Genomic DNA, 6,262 nt, shown 5'->3' on the forward strand with positions numbered 1-6,262 from the left:
CTTTTTTTAATTGCACTTTTTTAAAGCCATCATGCTGAGTTTCAAGGTTTAGGGCCAAATTCTGCTCTTAGTTATACAACACAGAAGTCAACAGTTACTCCAAACTTCTCTTTCTGTAGGAGGAAGCAGAACGTAGCTTATTCTTTTGGCTTTGTTTTCTAAGGTATCTCTGGAGCTCATCATTTAAAGGGACATCAGGAATTTTTAATAACTACAAATAAAATGTGATGTGTTTTCCTCATAGGCAATAGCAGTGAAACACTGTTTGGAAAAGGACACCAGTGAGCTTAACACAGAAGCTGTGCAGAGCAGAACAGGCTTTACTAGCAAACCAGTCAAAGGAACTGGAATAATTAATAATTTAAACTGGAAATCAGTAAGAACTGGTGCCATTTATGCCTTACCTACTCCCAGGGGAACTCTGCAAGCTCTATGTTGGAGAATAGTGTATTTCCACCAGAAGTTGTGTTTCGATACTGTCTTATTCTGGCTGTCCTTTTTTGGAGCATCTTAAAAGACTGTGACAAAGTTCCTCCTCTGCCTTGGTGGGTCCTGCACTTATTGGCGGATTTGCTCACCTCAGATATTCAGGGCAGCCCTCAGTTTGGCCAGTTTTATGGCTCAAACCTGCCATTCACTCAGCTAACCACATCACTTGCCAGCATGGGGAAAAGGAAGGAGAACAATCCCCACAGTCTCTGCTGACCCACCTAGTGGGCCACGGAGACAGGCCAGGGATCTTCGCCTCTGGTGGGACCCACAGTCCAAGTCAACTCCTCTTATATCCATTAGGAGGGAGGGGAATGAGGGGAACCCAGGCCCTCCCTCTACTCTGGGTTTCAGCCCAGGGCCCTGTGGATCGCAGCTGTCTACAGTGTTACGTGTAACACCTGTGTGACAGCTACGACTCCCTGGGCTACTTCCCCATAGCCTCCTCCCAACATCTTCTTTATCCTCACTACAGGACCTTCCTCGTGATGCCAGATAGCGTTTGTACTCCTCAGTTCTCCAGCCGCAGGCCCTCTCACTCTCAGCACTTTGCGCACCCTTCACTGACTGAAGTGAGGTCCTTTTTAAACCAGGTGTCCTAATTAGCCTGCCTGCCTTCATTGGTTCCAGCAAATTCCTGATTTTTCTGGAACTGCCCCTGTTATCTTACCCAGGGAAAAGGGACCTGCTTAATCGGGGGCTAATATATTTGCCTTCTCTCATTCTCCTGTAGCGGGCCCCTGCCCCATGGACCCAACCGGCCTCCGTGCCCCTTCAGCATAAGCCATCTGCACGACTTAAAGCCGGTTCATTTCCAGACCACGCCAAGGAAACATCCATACGCGCTCGTGCTCCACACTCTGCACTTCCTCACCTTTGCATCCCACCCTGACACAAAGTGGAGGGACCTCCTGCCACCTCTAGAGGGTGAGGAGCCCCGGTGGGCCAGCCTATACTCCACCCTGCTCCCAAGGCCCGCCGGGGATGTCAGTTGGTCGCTTCTTCACAGGGGTCTGAGCACGAGCGTGTAATTGGTGCAGTTCACCCCCATCCTGGACACCTGCCCTTTCTGCTGCGTGAGGGAGACTCTGGTGCACGTTTACCTGGAGTACGCCAAGCTGCAGCCTCTATTCTGGCTCCTCACAGATATCCTGTTGCATTTCTGGCTGCACTTTCCCCCTCATTTCCTTATTTATGCACTGCCTATCGGTGGCCTCACAAAGTCACGGGACCTCCTGATCAACCTCCTCCTGGCCCTGGCTAAAATGGCCATCCATAAAACCAGGGAGAGGAGGTTGGCCGATGGAGTCTCCTGTAACTGTGGGGCCTCTTTCCGGTCCTCCATCCATTCACGCAACCGGGCAGAAATCCTCTGGGAGGCGTCCACTGACTCCCTTCATGCCTTCGAGGAGCAGTGGGCGCTGTCCGGGGTTCTCTGCTCGGTGTCCCCATCTGGTTCCCTTCGTTTGAGCCTTTGACAGCATGTCTGTCCCTGTTATTTCATTAGTTGTCCCCTGAAACCACTTGGTTTCCAGGTCTTGTTGATCCCCCCTTTAAGGCTGGGGGGATCTTTTAGCAGTGGGCTCCCCACTTCCTGCATCCCAATAGGATCACTCTCCTGTAGCCCTCTGGCCCGACCCTGTCACAAGACCTATAGCTGTGATACAAGATAAGGCCCCGATCTTGCAGTTTTTGCAATTGATTCCATGTGGACTGACCCAAGGCCAAAAATTGGTTGTATGGTCAGAGTTTAAAAAAATGATTTTGCACCAGCATACTACAGATAGGGTTACAGTTCATATGGAATTATTTGTTTAATCTAATTATGTAGTATGGTTCAAGAGACTCTTTGTTTAGTGCTAAAAAATAGAATATATTAAATATCTGAATTAATTTGGAACTTCTAGAATCAGTAGCTGCTTCCTAAGTATAAGTGTGTTTTGCCTAATTCTAAGATTTCATGGAGGAGTGGGTACTTTTTTGGTCACACAATCAATTTAAAGCAAGAGAAAATCCCCCAAATGATTTGTACATTATAACTTTTTCAAGGACTATAGACTAGCATTATCAACAAAATTCTAACTATGAAGCCAGATCCTGCTCTGGCATATATCAGCATAGCTCCATTGAAATCAGTAAAGTTATTCCAATTTACACAAAAAGCATCTGGCTGTAACTTTTGATTTTTAAAAAACCTTGATTGTAGATTAAAAGATTTTTCCTTTAATTTGGCATTAGAAGGAAAATGAAAGGGAAGAGAACTCAAAATAGTCGTAGAAGCAACATCAGCGACTAGGTTTTTTTAAGTTCTTCTATTGTGCCAATTGCTGTTGTATCTGAGTGCTTTCCAGAGTTAAGAATAATTAAGTGACTAGCATCTGTTATTTGAGGTTTCTATTTCTCCCATATCCCCCAGAGCAGTTTTCAACCTGTGGTGCACAGACCTCTGGGAGTTTGCAGACTGTCTAAGGGGTTCTCGAAGGTTGTCATTACAACGGAACAGTGGTTTTCAAGCCGTGGCCTGTGGGGGTCCACAGACTATATCTAAGATTTCCAAAGAGGTCTGCACCTCCATTTGAAATTTTCTAGGGTCTGCAAATGGAAAAGAGGTTGAAAACCACTGTCCCAGAGGGCAAAGTGTGGAGGGTGGGAGCGGGCGCGGGGAGTGTAAATACGAAAAATGGTGATGTTAGTTGTCATTCTAAGTTTTTGCAGGAGTGAATTTCATAGTATTGGGCCAGCTCCTGAAAAAGCCCTGTCTGCTGCATCTGCTAGTTTTACTTCTGATGTGTAGACAGTTGTTCCTGAGGAACACAGCTACTGAAGTCTGAGAGAGTAAAATGGTATATTGGGCCCATTTCCTTTACAGCTTTGAAAATAAAGACCGAGATTTGATTCAGTGTTCTGTTGGGGAATGAGCGGAGTGAGTGAAACATAGGACTGATGTACTCAAGTGAACCTGTATTACTGAGGAGGTGTGCTGCTGTGTTCTGTAACTCTTGCAGATTTTGCAGGGCAGAAGCATTCAAGTCTAAATACATTGGATTGCGATGATTCAAGCAAGAGTTAATGATGGCCTATGCGATTGAGGCCAAATTGTAAATACAAATGATGGGATGTAGCCTTACCAGATTAAGGTAGGAGAATGCATTTCTTGTAAATAGTTTTGTGAACGTCCTGCATCAGAGCATGGGATTTTTTTTTGCAGCTATGTTAGGTTATTGGTTCCAGCTTTTTGTTGAATGCTTCTTAATCAGAGCCACTTGTGCTGAGTCACAGCAAGAGGACTGGGCGTTTCAGCCATTTAAACCCCTTGAATTTTGTTGATATTTTGAACACAGGAAGCTGAGAATTCATACAGCTTTGAAACATTTGTCATACATCAGCATTGTCTGAAAATGTTGTCGCTTGACACCTGTGTCTTTTAGAATGATTGATAGAGTGTGTGTGTTTGTGTGTGTGTGTGTGTGTGTGTGTGTTTGTTACGGTATAGCAGTTGGACAGTTTGGACTAGAAGGTTGTGAGACAAAAGGAAAATAACTAGAAGCATCAACGGTTTTAGTTATGTTCTTTGGGTGACTTGTTTAAATAGCTGAAAATAGAGACTTGCTGTGTCGGCAAGGTTTTAATTTGTTTTCCATCCAGACCCTCCCTTTTCTTGAATTTGGCTTCTGCACACTGGTGCCCATCTGCTCGTAGTAAGTAGATGAAGAAATGATGGCTTGCTTCCAGTAGAGTCCCACCAGTGCCATGCCATCTTTTACCCAGCAATGCAGGAACAGATGGGTGGAAGGAGTTAGTTTCTTAGAAATAACTTTTATTTCAGTTCCCAGGTAGGACATAGTTGTATGGGGTATTTTAACTTTTCTTAACGTATTTGGAAAAAAAGATGCTTAGAAAATGTACTATCCCGAGCCCCCAGGTATTACTGACTAATAATACTTTACATCTAATGCTATCTTGCTCCCAAGAGCAACTTCATATATTTGACTCATCCACACTGAGAGATGGGTGGTCTGAGAACAGGAGCTAGAACTGGAAAGTTCTCCTGTGTTCTGATACTGACTCCCCTCTGTGGCTTTGGGCAAGTCACTTAACTTCACTGACGCCCTGTTTTTGTGGGCTGAATTCTATCCTGTGTCAAGATCTGCTATAGGCAGGCACCAGAGAACTGGTTGCAGCTCCCTGGTTCCATATCCTGAGCCACCTAAGTACTGCTGTGATCTGTGCCAGCTGGGAGACGTCCCAAAAGGATTGTCTGCCCTCTGAGGACTGCCAAGAGTGCCGTTTGTGTTCCTAACTCATGTATATGTTTCCAGAGTCTTCATGGGACTCAGATGGGTAGTATTCCACATCACACTACTCTCAGTTTATTGACTTAATCAACTGTTTTGTAACTAATGTTTTGTTGTAGGAAATGGAGGAAAAAAACCTTCTTCGCTGCCAGTCTGATCAAAAATCTCAAGAAATCCATCAGCTGCAAGAAGAACTGAAAACAGCTAAACAGTTTCTGAAGGAGACCCAGAATTATGCGGAAGAGATGAAAAGTGAGATACACATTTCTACCTATTTAAATCCTGTTATAAACTATTACTTCAGTGTGGAGGTTCTTTAAACCTCATTATCAATGGTGATTTGAAGAATACCCAAGAAAAAAAAGTTCCCATTGTGTGATATAGTTAAATTAACTTTCAGTTAATACACGCAATTCTCTTTCCAAACTGAGATGGAACTTCTTTATACAAATATATAGTACTAACTCATAAAATTATATGGTTTTAAAGCAATTTAAAATGAGGAATAAATATGTCCCAAAGAGAACTATATGGTCAGCATATTAAATACTACAATGTGCTCCTGTGTTTTAAAATCCCAAACAAACAAATATACCTCAAACTATTATCCTTTTAGCTTGTGTATGGACGCCATCAAGCTTAAACGTGGTGAAATGTTACCTGCCGAGCCCTAATTTGACTTTTCCCTACATTTGTCTATTTGGTTGGGAAAATGCAATTTGCAGATTGAGGTTTAAGAGAACAGGTAATTCTGCTAAATAGCCATTGTAAAGAAGGAGACTGCTCCCACTTATCCCTGTAGAAGTCTAACCTTACTTAATGAGATTTCAAAATTAAATGTATGGACCCAGTCCTGCTCCCATTTTAATCAGTATTTTGCACTCTCAATCCATGAGGCCATCCAAATAAGTGCTTTGTGTTTTGATCTTATTCTTGGCAAGTGGCAGCACTTTCGGCTAGCTAATAAAATGTAACGCCTTCTAAGTCCATTTTCTTGCTTTCGCTATCTTCTAGCTGTGGTTCTTAAGGTGTCAAATGGTAGCATTATCTCCATTTTCTGAAGGGAATAATTATGAACAAAAAATAAGTCAGAAGATGTTTGTGCTGAAGCTGTGCACTGCAACCAACAATACCTCGTCTTAATTGAAACATAACTGAATGTGGGTGCTCAGAGTCCTAGGCTGTCACCCTTAACCCCCGGACAGTTCTTCCTCTCTAACAAGTCTCTGACTATCCTCTCACCCCTGCAGTGCCTCCTTCTGGTCATCCAGGGACTGAGCTCATTTCTAGCTGGAGCATCCTCTGCTGGTCACTATCCCTCTCCTCACTGGCCCCCATGTCCCTCCCAGACCCCGGTGCCCTCCCCGTCAGGCTCCTGCTCCCAGCAGAAATCCACTATCTGGGTCTCCCCACCCCAGGGAATCCCCACCCCCTATTCTCCACCTTGTCTCAGTGGCTACTGCCAGTACCATCTAGCC

General features: G+C 44.2%; 1 long non-coding RNA gene across 4 annotated transcripts in view; it reads left to right on the forward strand.

The window, feature by feature from the left end:
* The window catches only part of LOC120393144, a 28,543-nt gene extending 23,579 nt beyond the window's left edge, over positions 1–4,964 (forward strand). For all 4 annotated transcript variants that reach the window (XR_005591927.1, XR_005591926.1, XR_005591928.1 and 1 more), the window contains one exon: positions 4,904–4,964. This is a non-coding gene — a long non-coding RNA (uncharacterized LOC120393144). The remainder of the gene's footprint in view (positions 1–4,903) is intronic.
* The last annotated feature ends 1,298 nt before the right edge of the window (positions 4,965–6,262 follow it).

Source organism: Mauremys reevesii, unplaced genomic scaffold, assembly GCF_016161935.1.
Source record: "Mauremys reevesii isolate NIE-2019 unplaced genomic scaffold, ASM1616193v1 Contig150, whole genome shotgun sequence".
In the NCBI taxonomy this organism is placed as follows: Eukaryota; Metazoa; Chordata; order Testudines; family Geoemydidae; genus Mauremys; species Mauremys reevesii.